General features: G+C 36.2%; 2 long non-coding RNA genes across 7 annotated transcripts in view; both read right to left on the reverse strand.

Annotated features, from left to right (window-relative positions):
- Positions 1 to 370: 370 nt before the first annotated feature.
- LOC150031293 (uncharacterized) lies at positions 371 to 4072 on the reverse strand. 2 transcript variants are annotated; one of them, XR_016525976.1, is made up of 5 exons: positions 3969 to 4072; positions 3786 to 3839; positions 3595 to 3699; positions 3286 to 3388; positions 371 to 3121 (listed from the first exon to the last, which is right to left on the reverse strand). It is a non-coding gene; the product is annotated as an uncharacterized LOC150031293 (long non-coding RNA). The 2 variants fall into 2 exon arrangements; XR_016525975.1 differs by lacking the exons at positions 371 to 3121; positions 3286 to 3388 and having other exon boundaries at positions 3440 to 3699.
- Positions 4073 to 6307: 2235 nt separating this feature from the next.
- Positions 6308 to 16635, reverse strand: part of LOC150031294 (uncharacterized) — a 47309-nt gene continuing 36981 nt past the window's right edge. For all 5 annotated transcript variants that reach the window (XR_016525978.1, XR_016525980.1, XR_016525982.1 and 2 more), the window contains 6 exons: positions 13513 to 13631; positions 13330 to 13383; positions 13138 to 13243; positions 12828 to 12930; positions 9161 to 12663; positions 6308 to 8271 (listed from right to left, as the gene is read on the reverse strand). This is a non-coding gene — a long non-coding RNA (uncharacterized LOC150031294). The remainder of the gene's footprint in view (positions 8272 to 9160; positions 12664 to 12827; positions 12931 to 13137; positions 13244 to 13329; positions 13384 to 13512; positions 13632 to 16635) is intronic.

Consider the following 16635-nt stretch of genomic DNA (forward strand, 5'->3'; position numbering starts at 1 on the left):
TTTTTTTCGTATCATCTCATGGCCATTCGCTCGTACCATTGGTAAGTTTACATTTGAAAGTCAAGTAGCTGTAAGCCTAACCCATCACTTGATTGGGCATTTTCTTTACGAGTTCATAATGGAAGTCTAGATACTTGATACCCCTAATTATCAAATATGAATTTAAAAGATCTTGATGCATTTACCAACATGCATGTTTTTGAGATCTCAACTGATTTGCCTACTACCCAAGTGCTAAATATAATATGTGTTAATCACTAAATTATTAAATAGGAGCGTTTAAGTAAAACAGCAAAAGTTCAAGCACGAATAGAATAAGTACCCAAAGAAATGTGACTACCCCTTGAATTGGCCGCCAATTATATGCACCTTGTTGCCTTCTCTTTTCCATCTCAATTTCATGGAAAGACGTGTATAAAACAAAAAGAAAAAACAATTACTTGGAATGGAGCGTTAAAGTAAAACAGCAAAAGTTCAAGCACGAGTAGTGAGTTTCATTTCCCATAACCTATCCTCATCTATAATATTTATTTTTCCATAACCTATCCTCATCTATAATATCATGGGCAAGAATTTCATTGAGTTCCGAAATAAGCTGTTGCACCTGTAGAAAGCGGGTTATAAATGATATCAGTTCAAGAATGACATATTGATCCCTTTAGACTCTCTCTTTAGACTCTCTCTCGAGTCTCTCTTGAGTAGCTCTTTAGACTCTCTCTTTAGGTTCTCCATTTTCTTTATGTTGTGCTCGACATCCCTTTAGAGCTACTCGAGAGAGAGAGTCTAAAGAAAGAACCTAAGATTTGAAAGAGCTAAGTTAGAATCTAGACTCGAGAGAGCAAGATTAGAACTGCATAAACAAAAGATAAGAACCTAGAGAAAAATTCTGTTTGCCAACCTGCATCGCATGCATCCTAGAGATAGGTATGGTATTATGTGGTCGCCTTATATGTGTATGCGTCATTTTTTCATCGCATAAATAAGAATAGAGGCTTATGTATAGGTCCTATAGTCTTATCGCATATATCGCATGCGTTCTAGCATTAAAAGTCGTAGCATTCGCATCAAGAGATGATTTACTATTGTATGTGTGTTGCATGATCGCATAGCATGAACACATCCTAAGAAGTGTTAGCCGAAACTCTTCTCAACCCATTCACCGCATACTCATCGCGTCTTCCGTTTTATAACTCTTTTCGAATTCCGCTGCATTTGTTTATTTTTATTACCACAAACAACATTCCCAATAACTACTTGATTTATTTGGTTACCGCAAATTGTTCTGAGAAATTACCACCGCATATTTTTTCCCAAGTCCCTGTGTTTGACCCTGAACTTACCAAGAAACTCAGTGGGGTTTTACTTGAATTCCACTGAGAAAACTTAAGTGCTCAACGCATTTTCATCCATAATTCCACCTCATAAAATAACGCATCAGGTGCCATGGATGGGCGGTGGAGCTGACTCTCCCGAGATCTAGCTCCGATCGTAGGCTTTGGTCGTTTCTCGGAATGGAAGAAGGAGATGAAGATTCTCAAGCCTTCTTCTCACGCATTTGTCTGGATCGCAGGGAAAAACTCTAGATAAGTTGGCATTCTGCTCACCGGCTTCTTTATATAGAGATTGGATCGCCGACAGCATTAATGGACTGCTCTGATTCTGACATTCGCGACGTGTTAGTCCTTTCTAAATCTCTGCTGTTAATGGCGTAGTAGGTGAAATGTCAACATCAGTTTTTTATTTTCCCAAGATGTACGTCAGCGTTCATTCCACCAACCTTGCGTTGATCCCTCTATTATGCGTTATCGTGTAGCCGCAATCTTGCAGTGACCGCATTCGCTTAATACCGCAACTTCGACACGGTGATCGCAATCGCTTGACGAGCGCAACTACCATGCGATGGACGCATGCCTTGCCTTCATTTTGGCTTACCCCTACATGTGTCATGCGGACATCCAATTAGGAGCAAGACGCTCTTTCTCAAACTAGACTCATACATACTTAGCAGCGGAATTGCGGTATTTCTTTATGCGTTGATCCTGGCAACTTACTTTCGTTTTGGCTTGCCCCCACGTGTGTCTTGCGGACATCCAACTACAGGTATGTGTCATTCACAACTTAACTCTTATCAACATGTGTTTCTCCATTGCGTTGGCAGTGGAGTTGTTATTCTAATTTTCCTTTTTTTTCTTCATATAGCTAAAAATAGCAAGGTTGAAAATAAATACCTCACCCCAAAATTTAAAATGCGACAATGTCCTCCTTGCCAATAGATTGAAAGAAGTCATGCGATGTTCTTAAGAAGTTTGGTAAAGGATCAGTTTGAAAGAAAGCTAGCCGACCACTAACTTTTAGAAACATTTCTTGAGGTGATTGTCCTAAAAATAAGTTAACTCTAGTATATAAAAAAAAATAGATGCATGTGATTCATCATTGAAATCATAAATGGCAAAGAGAAAGCATGCGGCGACTTACTAAATTTATCAATGTTAAATGATTGCGGTAATCAAACAGGATGCGGTGATAAAACTTTCAAAATTAAAATACGATGCGATGGTGCAGAATTTGGAATAGAGTGAAGGAAAAATACAACCCCAAAATGTGCGCTGTCGTCGGCATTGTTTGTCGATGCCTCCTTCTTTGCGGCGATCTTCCTTTGCATTCCATCAAAGAAAACATTGAGAGGGTAATGATAATAATAAAGTAGTTGTATCTTCATGCGGCGCCTCCGCAATCGTGTGCCTTGATCGTTTGCAAAGAAAACATTGAGAGGGTAATGATAACAATAAAAGAAAGTTAGCAAAATTTTTCTCGCCCTTTTTTCTTTTTTTTTTTGAAAGACGTAAAAGCAAATATATGATAACAGGTAATAATAAGGTGATGAAAGTTCATGAAGTATTGATGTAGAAAAAGGATATTCGAAAAGAATGCATCCGTGATGAGGTCTTCACATAGTAACTCAAGGACTACTTATTCCAAGCTGGGCCTTTCACGTCCACGGTGGCATTTTCTTCTTCTCTCGTTCTTCCAGAATCTTGACTGTTTTAATCCGGACCTTTTCTCGATTGATGTTTATTATGATTTCCTCTTTGTGCACATTACCAATCATTTTTTAATATATCTGCATAAATATCAGCAGAGCCTATTAAGAGTCTCATCTCATGAATGCGATATTCCATTTTTTCCTTGAGTTCTTGAAGAAACTACTTCAACTTTGAAAGAGTCACCAAAGTTCAATCCAAACGAAATATCAATTCTAAAGTAGTTACAAAGAGAAATGAGTACCTTGCAAGCAGAATCAAATCCAAAACTTGTGGTGACCTCTTTGCATTTGAGATCACCATCAATAGTTTTGGGCAATCAATCACTCGGGTTCAAATTCTTACTCCTAATTTGAAAACAACAGATAGAAGGGGAATATAAATAACAGAGTCTTGCACACACAAAAAATGGTACCCTATAGTAATTAATTACTCAACCTTATATTTCTGCAATAAAAATAACATATAATAGCTTATCTATGACAATGAAAGTAAGAAAGAGAGAGCAAAAAGGAGGGAGGCAATAAACAAATTTCATAGTTTTGAAAAATACATAAAGTTTTCAGCGAGGAGACAGGCATTTGTGTTGGAATCATCTCCACCAATTGACAAGGCCATCCAAATCAAGCTTCTTAGCAGTTTCTTCAGCTTGCTTAAACTGAAAATAGAAACGAACAGTCAATTAATGCCTTGACTACAACTAAGACGTCTCAAAATGAAAATTCTGGGAAGAAAGAATTTCACCTGATCTAGTGTTTCAATCTTATCCCTCCCACTACATATCATATCAAAACCACCCTAATAAAACAAAAATGCATTTAAATCAAGAATTGCATACAAATGGCAATCACTTCGAATCAAGACTGCACATATTCACACTAATAATTCTAACAAGTGAAAGCTAGAAATCCCTTCAAGAAAATTAACCTGATTGCGATATGGGTAGATAAATTATGCAGTTAGTTCTACATATTTACATTTCATGATCCCTGCAGGACCACCCTTGAAACCATACAACGTGCTTCCTTTTGTATAAACTTGTAGGTAATCTTCACCAAAATCATAGAAGCTGCTAATTAGCCACAACTTGAACAGAAAAGCAAACATTTATTCTTGATTTATAAAGGTGGACACAATGAGACCCTAGCAAATAGTCCAGAAATCACATTATGCCCTCCCAGTGCTTGGCCACCAGACTAGACAACTCCGATCTTCAATTTCTTATTCACCTGCACCGAACTGGAATCACTTGGCACCAACATTGCCAACGGTTGGCCGAAAAGATCAAGAAACAACTTTGTGATATCATCTGCGCGCACATATAACACACAATTCAAACACTCTAAAACCTTAAGAAGTAGCAACTGGCCTCAAACGCATTCAGTAAAACTCAAGTTCCAAACAAAAGCGAAATTTACAATCATAAGCAAAACAGTAAAAGAACAAACAAAACTCAATGCATCACTACTCTTCCTTTGAGACATCAATCAACTCAGTTACCAAACAGAGTAAAAAAAAAACACGTTATGAAGGCTAAAAACTCCAAAACAAGAAGAGAAAGTAAATGATCTATGGATAATAAACACTCGGATTGCCAGCGGCAGAGCTAGGAGGGCCATCGAGGATTTTGAAGGGGTTTTTGGGAATAGAGGGAAAAGGGAGAGGTTGATCGATACAGTGGGCTTGGACTTCGATATACACAGTAGAAACAAGGCCGATCTCCGACGGAGAAGATGCAATGACTAGGGAAACATCGGCATTAGCGATGAAAGGCGGAGACATTGGTAGGAAAGAAACGAAGATGAAAATGGGGAGATAGGTAGAGAAATGAAAGATTGAATCAATGAAAGAAGTGGAAAATTGAGTGTTCGACAAGGTCGAGAAGATGAAGGACTTGACTAGAATAAGAGGAAAGAGCTTGTGGACAAAATGGATAACACTCTCAGAAGGGATTTTGATGCTCCAAAAGCTCCATATGAGTCCCTGATGTGAGGATTTGGCCAGCAAGAGACTAAAATTTTTATGGCTAAAACAACGAGAGAGAGAGAGAGGGTTTCAATGAAACGAAATTTTTCATTGAAAAAATGAAAAGAGATATTTGGTCTCCAAGCGAATGTAACAATTTAGTCTACTTTAAAACACATTTGGTCTCCACGAAATTAATCAATTGGCATACAGATAAAGACCTCCACCACATTTGATGAAAACCCAACCTTAGCAAAAAGAAAAGGCTTAAAACATAAATCCCAACCAAAAACACCTGGAGACTCTAGTGGAAAAGGGACAACCAAGGTAAATGTTTAGAACTCGGCTATGCTACACAAAACTTGCCAATTCAGGCCTAAGACATATGGGAGGTTTTTTGCAAGACCTGGAAGGCATTAATAGTTCCCAAAGAACCAACCAAGAAAATAAATGAACTTTCTATGGGATTTTTAGTTTTCACCAAGAAGTGAGAACGTAAGAATAGCAAAACAAATAAATAGGCACTTGAGCTAAATTTTACAAAGACTAATTCAAGTGTGACATAATATTTGACAAAGACTAATTCAAATATTTTTTAAAACAAGGATAAAATAAAGAGCTAGATTTTAAGATAGAAAAAGCAAGATTTAGAGTTAATATGTGACTAAATCACTCAAATTTAATAGCCTGAAGGTAAAAGACTACTACAACTTTTTCATACCTTTTAGTGTGTTCTTCTACTCCGTAACTTGAATTATGGACAAAAATGAAGTGATTCAGCCTAGCAAAAAAGTACATGATTAACTAACCAAATACAACAGTCGTAACAATTTTTTATATTGTTTAAACTAACATCCACACTAATGATACACACACGCAACACTAATGACCAAGTTACTTTACTAATATTTCAATATTTTAGCTTTAATGACATTTAGCTATAAACTAAATAATAATACATGAAGTATCAAATTTTAACAAAGGGCAAACAAAAAGAGAGAGAAATAGAAGAAAGGAGTATCAATGGAAATGAGATGAAGAAAACAGAAAAACAAAAAGATATTGAGATACAATCATATGAATGGAGAAAATTAAGCAAGAGATGGAGAAGATAGACGGAGAAACAGAGATAAAAAAAAAAGAAAGAAAAAGGAGAAAGAAGAAAAGGATAAAGAAAGACAAGAAGAAAGAAATCAAGTGAAATACCATAAGATGGAGAGAGAAAGAACTAGCCCTTCGTTTCGCCAACAAAGAAGTCATCTTTGACGATTTCTCATTCCTTCTTTGCCGAGCCGCTTTGCCGAGCCGCCTCTCTTCGCCATTCGAAGTACTACCTCTACCTTCCCTTTCGAGAACATACCCAGGAGCCCTCCTTTTCCAATAATTAAAAGAAATACCATAAAGCTTCGTCTATGATTTTGCCGGCCAGCCCTTTAGAAGACAATACTAAGCAAAAATACACACCAACAAAATTAGACATTACAATGAACTTAACACATTACTAATAATTCTCGGGTCAAATACACAGTAGAAATACCATAGGGCTTGGACTTCGACATACACAGTAGAAACAAGGCCGATCTCCGACGGAGAAGATGCAATGACTAGGGAAACATCGGCATTAGCGATGAAAGGCGGAGACATTGGTAGGAAAGAAATGAAGATGAAAATGGGGAGATAGGTAGAGAAATGAAAGATTGAATCAATGAAAGAAGTGGAAAATTGAGTGTTCGACAAGGTCGAGAAGATGAAGGACTTGACTAGAATAAGAGGAAAGAGCTTGTGGACAAAATGGATAACACTCTCAGAAGGGATTTTGATGCTCCAAAAGCTCCATATGAGTCCCTGATGTGAGGATTTGGCCAGCAAGAGACTAAAATTTTTATGGCTAAAACAACGAGAGAGAGAGAGAGAGAGGGTTTCAATGAAAAGAAATTTTTCATTGAAAAAATGAAAAGAGATATTTGGTCTCCAAGCGAATGTAACAATTTAGTCTACTTTAAAACACATTTGGTCTCCACGAAATTAATCAATTTGCATACAGATAAAGACCTCCACCAACATTTGATGAAAACCCAACCTTAGCAAAAAGAAAAGGCTTAAAACATAAATCCCAACCAAAAACACCTGGAGACTTTAGTGGAAAAGGGACAACCAAGGTAAATGTTTAGAACTCGGCTATGCTACACAAAACTTGCCAATTCAGGCCTAAGACATATGGGAGGTTTTTTGCAAGACCTGGAAGGCATTAATAGTTCCCAAAGAACCAACCAAGAAAATAAAGGAACTTTCTATGGGATTTTTAGTTTTCACCAAGAAGTGAGAACGTAAGAATAGCAAAACAAATAAATAGGCACTTGAGCTAGATTTTACAAAGACTAATTCAAGTGTGACATAATATTTGACAAAGACTAATTCAAATATTTTTTAAAACAAGGATAAAATAAAGAGCTAGATTTTAAGATAGAAAAAGCAAGATTTAGAGTTAATATGTGACTAAATCACTCAAATTTAATAGCCTGAAGGTAAAAGACTACTACAACTTTTTCATACCTTTTAGTGTGTTCTTCTACTCCGTAACTTGAATTGGGGACAAAAATAAAGTGATTCAACCTAGCAAAAATGTACATGATGAACTAACCAAATACAACAGTCGTAACAATTTTTTATATTGTTTAAACTAACATCCACACTAATGATACACACACGCAACACTAATGACCAAGTTACTTAACTAATATTTCAATATTTTAGCTTTAATGACATTTAGCTATAAACTAAATAATAATACATGAAGTATCAAATTTTAACAAAGGGCAAACAAAAAGAGAGAAAGAAATAGAAGAAAGGAGTATCAATGGAAATGAGATGAAGAAAACAGAAAAACAAAAAGATATTGAGATACAATCATATGAATGGAGAAAATTAAGCAAGAGATGGAGAAGATAGACGGAGAAACAGAGATAAAAAAAAGAAAGAAAAAGGAGAAAGAAGAAAAGGATAAAGAAAGACAAGAAGAAAGAAATCAAGTGAAATACCATAAGATGGAGAGAGAAAGAACTAGCCCTTCGTTTCGCCAACAAAGAAGTCATCTTTGACGATTTCTCATTCCTTCTTTGCCGAGCCGCCTCTCTTCGCCATTCGAAGTACTACCTCTACCTTCCCTTTCGAGAACATACCCAGGAGCCCTCCTTTTCCAATAATTAAAAGAAATACCATAAATCTTCGTCTATGATTTTGCCGGCCGACCCTTTACAAGACAATACTAAGCAAAAATATACACCAACAAAATTAGACATTACAATGAACTTAACACATTACTAATAATTCATGTAAGAATGGAAACTACAAAGAATTTAGGTATCTCACTTCCAACTATGGAATTTGACCCGAGACTTCATTAAAATATCTTATCCAAATTCTGAAAAATAGGTTCGATTTTCATCAATTTGGTTGTGTAAGATACCTATATCTAGATCACCTGCTCCATTCTTCTTTTAGATTTGAACTTGCATAATTAATGGTAGGATTCTGATCTGACCTCCTCACATGACAAATCGAGCGGCGTGAATTATAATATAAGACTGGGAAGGAGATTAAAGGAAACGACATTTACTCTAGAAAGAGATCATATTACCATCTAGTTCCACCATTGTCTTCTTGATCACAGGCTTGAACTTACTTGCCAAACGAATTCTACCTTTAGAAAGAGATCATCAAATGATAAATATTAAACTAGACTTCATGAAGATGTTCTATCAATCCAAAGCCTTTCAAAATTGTTAAGAGAAAAGATACTCCACTTTTATCCTTGTTTTTCTGATCTTACATGCACCTTGACTAGTCTTTATAGTATTGTATAAGTAACTATTAAGTTATTTGGATACTCTAAAAAAGAAAAAAATAAATAAACTTTTAAGTCTCATCAACTAGAAAATTGTTGTCTTTTTAATATAGATTGGAGAGTTTTTTTCATCTTTCATTTTTTTTCTTCTAGTTATCTCCATTTGTTCTCATTTTGGCTGGATAATTGATACTCTGTTTATCATTTCCCTTCTTATTCCCCATAAAAAATGTTCTATAAAAAAAATTATTAACGTGTTATTCAAGAAAACATGAGAACAGGAATGCACGTTTTCATGAAAAAATCATACCGTGTCTCCTCTCCACATCCATTAACAAAGTCAATGCAGTTTCGCCAGCCATCCAATCTTCAACAGAAGCAGCCAAATTTCCTACCCGGTATGCATAACTAGTAAGTAATAGAAATGAGGAAAAAATCTATGGAGGAAACTGATATCAAGAAAAAGAATGAAAGGTTAAAAGGTTAGAGACTAAAATGATCAGGAGGTACAAGAAGTGGGACAGACAGATCGATGATATTGGTCCAGTTTTTCCACTCTGGAGGAGAGCTCCAGCAGTGTAACCCAAAGCATAGCAATAAGTTGAATCAAAGTTCGTGGGTAAACCACACATCCCTTTGTACCTATAAGTCAAAAGAAGAAATAAACAGAGATAACACACAGAGCACTAACCAGCAAAGTATAATTTTTTTCGTATCATCTCATGGCCATTCGCTCGTACCATTGGTAAGTTTACATTTGAAAGTCAAGTAGCTGTAAGCCTAACCCATCACTTGATTGGGCATTTTCTTTACGAGTTCATAATGGAAGTCTAGATACTTGATACCCCTAATTATCAAATATGAATTTAAAAGATCTTGATGCATTTACCAACATGCATGTTTTTGAGATCTCAACTGATTTGCCTACTACCCAAGTGCTAAATATAATATGTGTTAATCACTAAATTATTAAACAGGAGCGTTTAAGTAAAACAGCAAAAGTTCAAGCACGAATAGAATAAGTACCCAAAGAAATGTGACTACCCCTTGAATTGGCCGCCAATTATATGCACCTTGTTGCCTTCTCTTTTCCATCTCAATTTCATGGAAAGACGTGTATAAAACAAAAAGAAAAAACAATTACTTGGAATGGAGCGTTAAAGTAAAACAGCAAAAGTTCAAGCACGAGTAGTAAGTTTCATTTCCCATAACCTATCCTCATCTATAATATTTATTTTTCCATAACCTATCCTCATCTATAATATCATGGGCAAGAATTTCATTGAGTTCCGAAATAAGCTGTTGCACCTGTAGAAAGCGGGTTATAAATGATATCAGTTCAAGAATGACATATTGATCCCTTTAGACTCTCTCTTTAGACACTCTCTCGAGTAGCTCTTTAGACTCTCTCTTTAGGTTCTCCATTTTCTTTATGTTGTGCTCGACATCCCTTTAGAGCTACTCGAGAGAGAGAGTCTAAAGAAAGAACCTAAGATTTGAAAGAGCTAAGTTAGAATCTAGACTCGAGAGAGCAAGATTAGAACTGCATAAACAAAAGATAAGAACCTAGAGATAAATTCTGTTTGCCAACCTGCATCGCATGCATCCTAGGGATAGGTATGGTATTATGTGGTCGCCTTATATGTGTATGCGTCATTTTTTCATCGCATAAATAAGAATAGAGGCTTATGTGTAGGTCCTATAGTCTTATTGCATATATCGCATGCGTTCTAGCATTAAAAGTCGTAGCATTCGCATCGAGAGATGATTTACTATTGTATGTGTGTTGCATGATCGCATAGCATGAACACATCCTAAGAAGTGTTAGCCGAAACTCTTCTCAACCCATTCACCGCATACTCATCGCGTCTTCCGTTTTATAACTCTTTTCGAATTCCGCTGCATTTGTTTATTTTTATTACCATAAACAACATTCCCAATAACTACTTGATTTATTTGGTTACCGCAAATTCTTCTGAGAAATTACCACCGCATATTTTTTCCCAAGTCCCTGTGTTTGACCCTGGACTTACCAAGAAACTCAGTGGGGTTTTACTTGAATTCCACTGAGAAAACTTAAGTGCTCAACGCATTTTCATCCATAATTCCACCTCATAAAATAACGCATCAGGTGCCATGGATGAGCGGTGGAGCTGACTCTCCCGAGATCTAGCTCCGATCGTAGGCTTTGGTCGTTTCTCGGAATGGAAGAAGGAGATGAAGATTCTCAAGCCTTCTTCTCACGCATTTGTCTGGATCGTAGGGAAAAACTCTAGATAAGTTGGCATTCTGCTCACCGGCTTCTTTATATAGAGATTGGATCGCCGACAGCATTAATGGACTGCTCTGATTCTGACATTCGCGACGTGTTAGTCCTTTCTAAATCTCTGCTGCTAATGGCGTAGTAGGTGAAATGTCAACATCAGTTTTTTATTTTCCCAAGATGTACGTCAGCGTTCATTCCACCAACCTTGCGTTGATCCCTCTATTATGCGTTATCGTGTAGCCGCAATCTTGCAGTGACCGCATTCGCTTAATACCGCAACTTCGACACGGTGATCGCAATCGCTTGACGAGCGCAACTACCATGCGATGGACGCATGCCTTGCCTTCATTTTGGCTTACCCCTACATGTGTCATGCGGACATCCAATTATGAGCAAGACGCTCTTTCTCAAACTAGACTCATACATACTTAGCAGCGGAATTGCGGTATTTCTTTATGCGTTGATCCTGGCAACTTACTTTCGTTTTGGCTTGCCCCCACGTGTGTCTTGCGGACATCCAACTACAGGTATGTGTCATTCACAACTTAACTCTTATCAACATGTGTTTCTCCATTGCGTTGGCAGTGGAGTTGTTATTCTAAGTTTCCTTTTTTTTCTTCATATAGCTAAAAATAGCAAGGTTGAAAATAAATACCTCACCCCAAAATTTAAAATGCGACAATGTCCTCCTTGCCAATAGATTGAAAGAAGTCATGCGATGTTCTTAAGAAGTTTGGTAAAGGATCAGTTTGAAAGAAAGCTAGCCGACCACTAACTTTTAGAAACATTTCTTGAGGTGATTGTCCTAAAAATAAGTTAACTCTAGTATATAAAAAAAAAATAGATGCATGTGATTCATCATTGAAATCATAAATGGCAAAGAGAAAGCATGCGGCGACTTATTAAATTTATCAATGTTAAATGATTGCAGTAATCAAACAGGATGCGGTGATAAAACTTTCAAAATTAAAATACGATGCGATGGTGCAGAATTTGGAATAGAGTGAAGGAAAAATACAACCCCAAAATTTGCGCTGTCGTCGGCATTGTCTGTCGATGCCTCCTTCTTTGCGGCGATCTTCCTTTGCATTGCATCAAAGAAAACATTGAGAGGGTAATGATAATAATAAAGTAGTTGTATCTTCATGCGGCGCCTCCGCAATCGTGTGCCTTGATCGTTTGCAAAGAAAACATTGAGAGGGTAATGATAACAATAAAAGAAAGTTAGCAAAATTTTTCTCGCCCTTTTTTTTTTTTTTTTTGAAAGAAGTAAAAGCAAATATATGATAACAGGTAATAATAAGGTGATGAAAGTTCATGAAGTATTGATGCAGAAAAAGGATATTAAAAAAGAATGCATCCGTGATGAGGTCTTAAAATAGTAGCTCAGGGACTACTTATTCCAAGCTGGGCCTTTCACGTCCACGGTGGCATTTTCTTCTTCTCTCGTTCTTCCAGAATCTTGACTGTTTTAATCCGGAGCTTTTCTCAATTGATGTTTATTATGATTTCTCTTTGTACACATTACCAATCATTTTTTAATATATCTGCATAAACATCAGCAAAGCCTATTAAGAGTCTCATCTCATGAATGCGATATTCCATTTTTTCCTTGAGTTCTTGAAGAGACTACTTCAACTTTGAAAGAGTCACCAAAGTTCAATCCAAACGAAATATTAATTCTAAAGCAGTTACAAAGAGAAATGAGTACCTTGCAAGCAGAATCAAATCCAAAACTTGTGGTGACCTCTTTGCATTTGAGATCACCATCAATAGTTTTGGGCAACCAATCACTCGGGTTCAAATTCTTACTCCTAATTTGAAAACAACAGATAGAAAGGGAATATAAATAACAGAGTCTTGCACACAAAAAATGGTACCCTAGAGTAATTAATTACTCAACCTTATATTTATTTCTACAATAAAAATAACATATAATAGCTTATCTATGACAATGAGAGTGAGAAGAGAGAGCAAAAAGGAGGGAGGCAATAAACAAATTTCATAGTTGTGAAAAATACCTAAAGTTTTCAGCGAGGAGACAGGCATTTGTGTTGGAATCATCTCCACCAATTGACAAGGCCATCCAGATCAAAGCTTCTGAGCAGTTTCTTCAGCTTGCTTAAACTGAAAATAGAACCGAACTGTCAATTAATGCCTTGACTACAACTAAGACGTCTCAAAATGAAAATTCTGGGAAGAAAGAGTTTCACCTGATCTAGAGTTTCAATCTGATCCCTCCCACTGCATATCATATCAAAACCACCCTAATAAAACAAAAATTCATTTAAATCAAGAATTGCATTCAAATGGCAATCACTTCGCATCGAGACCACACATATTCACACTAACAATTCTAACAACTGAAAGCTAGAAATCCCTTCAAGAAAATTAACCTGATTGCGATATGGGTAGATAAATTGTGCAGTCAGTTCTACATATTTACATTTCATGATCCCTGTAGGACACCCTTGAAACCATACAACGTGCTTCCTTTTACTCACCTGTAGGAAATCTTCACCAAAATCATAGAAGCTGCTAATTAGCCACAACTTGAACAAAAAAGCAAACATTTATTCTTGATTTATAAATGTGGACATCAATAGACCAACCAAATAGTCCAAGAGAGTCACATAATGCCCACCCAGTGCTTGCCACCAAACTAGACAAGCACCGTATCTCAATTTCTATTCACCTGCACCGAACTGGAATCACTAGGCACCAACATTGCCGACTGTTGGCCAAAAAGATCAGAAATAATAATTGTGAATCATCTGCATTCACATATCAACACAATTCAAACACTCTAAAACCGTAAGAAGTGGCCACGGCCTCAAACGCATTCAGGAAAAACTCAAGTTCCAACAAAACGAGATTTTCGACACATAATCAAAAACTAGAAAAAAATAAAAACAAACAAAACTCAATGCATGTCACTACTCTTCCTTTGAGACATCAATCAACTCAGTTACCAAACAGAGTAAAAAAAAAAACACGTTATGAAGGCTAAAAACTCCAAAACAAGAAGAGAATGTAAATGATCTATGGATAATAAACACCCGGATTGTCAGCGGCAGAGCTAGGAGAGCCATCGAGGATTTTGAAGGGGTTTTTGGGAATAGAGGGAAAAGGGAGAGGTTGATCGATACAGTGGGCTTGGACTTCGATATACACAGTAGAAACAAGGCCGATCTCCGACGGAGAAGATGCAATGACGATGGAAACATCGGCATTGGCGATGAAAGGCGGAGACATTGGTAGGAGAGAAATGAAGATGAAAATGGATAACACTCTAAGAAGGGATTTTGATGCTCCAAAAGCTCCATATGAGTCCCTGATGTGAGGATTTGGCCAGCAAGAGACTAAAATTTTTATGGCTAAAACAACGAGAGAGAGAGAGAGAGAGAGAGGGTTTCAATGAAACGAAATTTTTCATTGAGAAAATGAAAAGAGATATTTGGTCTCCAAACGAATGTAACAATTTAGTCTACTTTAAAACACATTTGGTCTCCACGAAATTAATCAATTTGCATACAGATAAAGACCTCCACCAACATTTGATGAAAACCCAACCTTAGCAAAAAGAAAAGGCTTAAAACATAAATCCCAACCAAAAACACCTGGAGACTCTAGTGGAAAAGGGACAACCAAGGTAAATGTTTAGAACTCGACTATGCTACACAAAACTTGCCAATTCAGGCCTAAGACATATGGGAGGTTTTTTGCAAGACGTGGAAGGCATTAATAGTTCCCAAAGAACCAACCAAGAAAATAAATGAACTTTCTATGGGATTTTTAGTTTTCACCAAGAAGTGAGAACATAAGAATAGCAAAACAAATAAATAGGCACTTGAGCTAGATTTTACAAAGACTAATTCAAGTGTGACATAATATTTGACAAAGACTAATTCAAATATTTTTTAAAACAAGGATAAAATAAAGAGCTAGATTTTAAGATAGAAAAAGCAAGATTTATAGTTAATATGTGACTAAATCACTCAAATTTAATAGCCTGAAGGTAAAAGACTACTACAACTTTTTCATACCTTTTAGTGTGTTCTTCTACTCCACGACTTGAATTGGGGATAAAAATGAAGTGATTTAACCTAGCAAAAAAATACATGATTAACTAACCAAATACAACAGTCGTAACAATTTTTTATATTGTTTAAACTAACACCCACACTAATGATACACACACGCAACACTAATGACCAAGTTACTTTACTAATATTTCAATATTTTAGCTTTAATGACATTTAGCTATAAACTAAATAATAATACATGAAGTATCAAATTCTAACAAAGGGCAAACAAAAAGAGAGAGAAATAGAAGAAAGGAGTATCAATAGAAATGAGATGAAGAAAACAGAAAAACAAAAAGATATTGAGATACAATCATATGGATGGAGAAAATTAAGCAAGAGATGGAGAAGATAGACGGAGAAACAGAGATAAAAAAAGAAAGAAAAAGGAGAAAGAAGGACAAGAAGAAAGAAATCAAGTGAAATACCATAAGATGGAGAGAGAAAGAACTAGCCCTTCGTTTCGCCAACAAAGAAGTCATCTTTGACGATTTCTCATTCCTTCTTTGCCAAGCCGCCTCTCTTCGCCATTCGAAGTACTACCTCTACCTTCCCTTTCGAGAACATACCCAGGAGCCCTCCTTTTCCAATAATTAAAAGAAATACCATAAAGCTTCGTTTATGATTTTGCCGACCGGCCCTTCACAAGACAATACTAAGCAAAAATACACACCAACAAAATTAGACATTACAATGAACTTAACACATTACTAATAATTCATGTAAGAATGGAAACTACAAAGAATTTAGGTATCTCAGTTCCAACTATGCAATTTGACCCGAGACTTAATTAAAATATCTTATCCAAATTCTGAAAAATAGGTTCGATTTTCATCAATTTGGTTGTGTAAGATACCTATATCTAGATCACCTGCTCCATTCTTCTTTTAGATTTGAACTTGCATAATTAATGGTAGGATTCTGATCTGACCTCCTCACATGACAAATAGAGCGGCGTGAATTATAATATAAGACTGGGAAGGAGATTAAACAAACGACATTTACTCTAGAAAGAGATCCATATACCATCTAGTTCCACCATAGTCTTCTGGATCCACAGGCTTGAACATAACTTACTTGCCAAACGACTTCTACCTTTAGAAAGAGGATCATCCAAATGATAAATAATAAACAAGACTTCATGAATATTGTTCTAGTCAATCCAAAGCCTTTCAAAATGTTAAGAGAAAAGATACTCCACTTTTATCCTTGTTTTATCTGATCATTAGCATGCACCTTGACTAGTCTTTAACGGTATTGTATAAGTATTTAAACATGTGGTTTCAATGAAACGAAATTTTTCATTGAAAAAATGAAAAGAGATATTTGGTCTCCAAGCGAATGTAACAATTTAGTCTACTTTAAAACACATTTGGTCTCCACGAAATTAATCAATTGGCATACAGATAAAGACCTCCACCACATTTGATGAAA

Source organism: Benincasa hispida, unplaced genomic scaffold (assembly GCF_027475165.1).
Source record: "Benincasa hispida cultivar pf3 unplaced genomic scaffold, pf3_genome.v1.1 HicScf1320, whole genome shotgun sequence".
Taxonomy (NCBI): domain Eukaryota; kingdom Viridiplantae; phylum Streptophyta; class Magnoliopsida; order Cucurbitales; family Cucurbitaceae; genus Benincasa; species Benincasa hispida.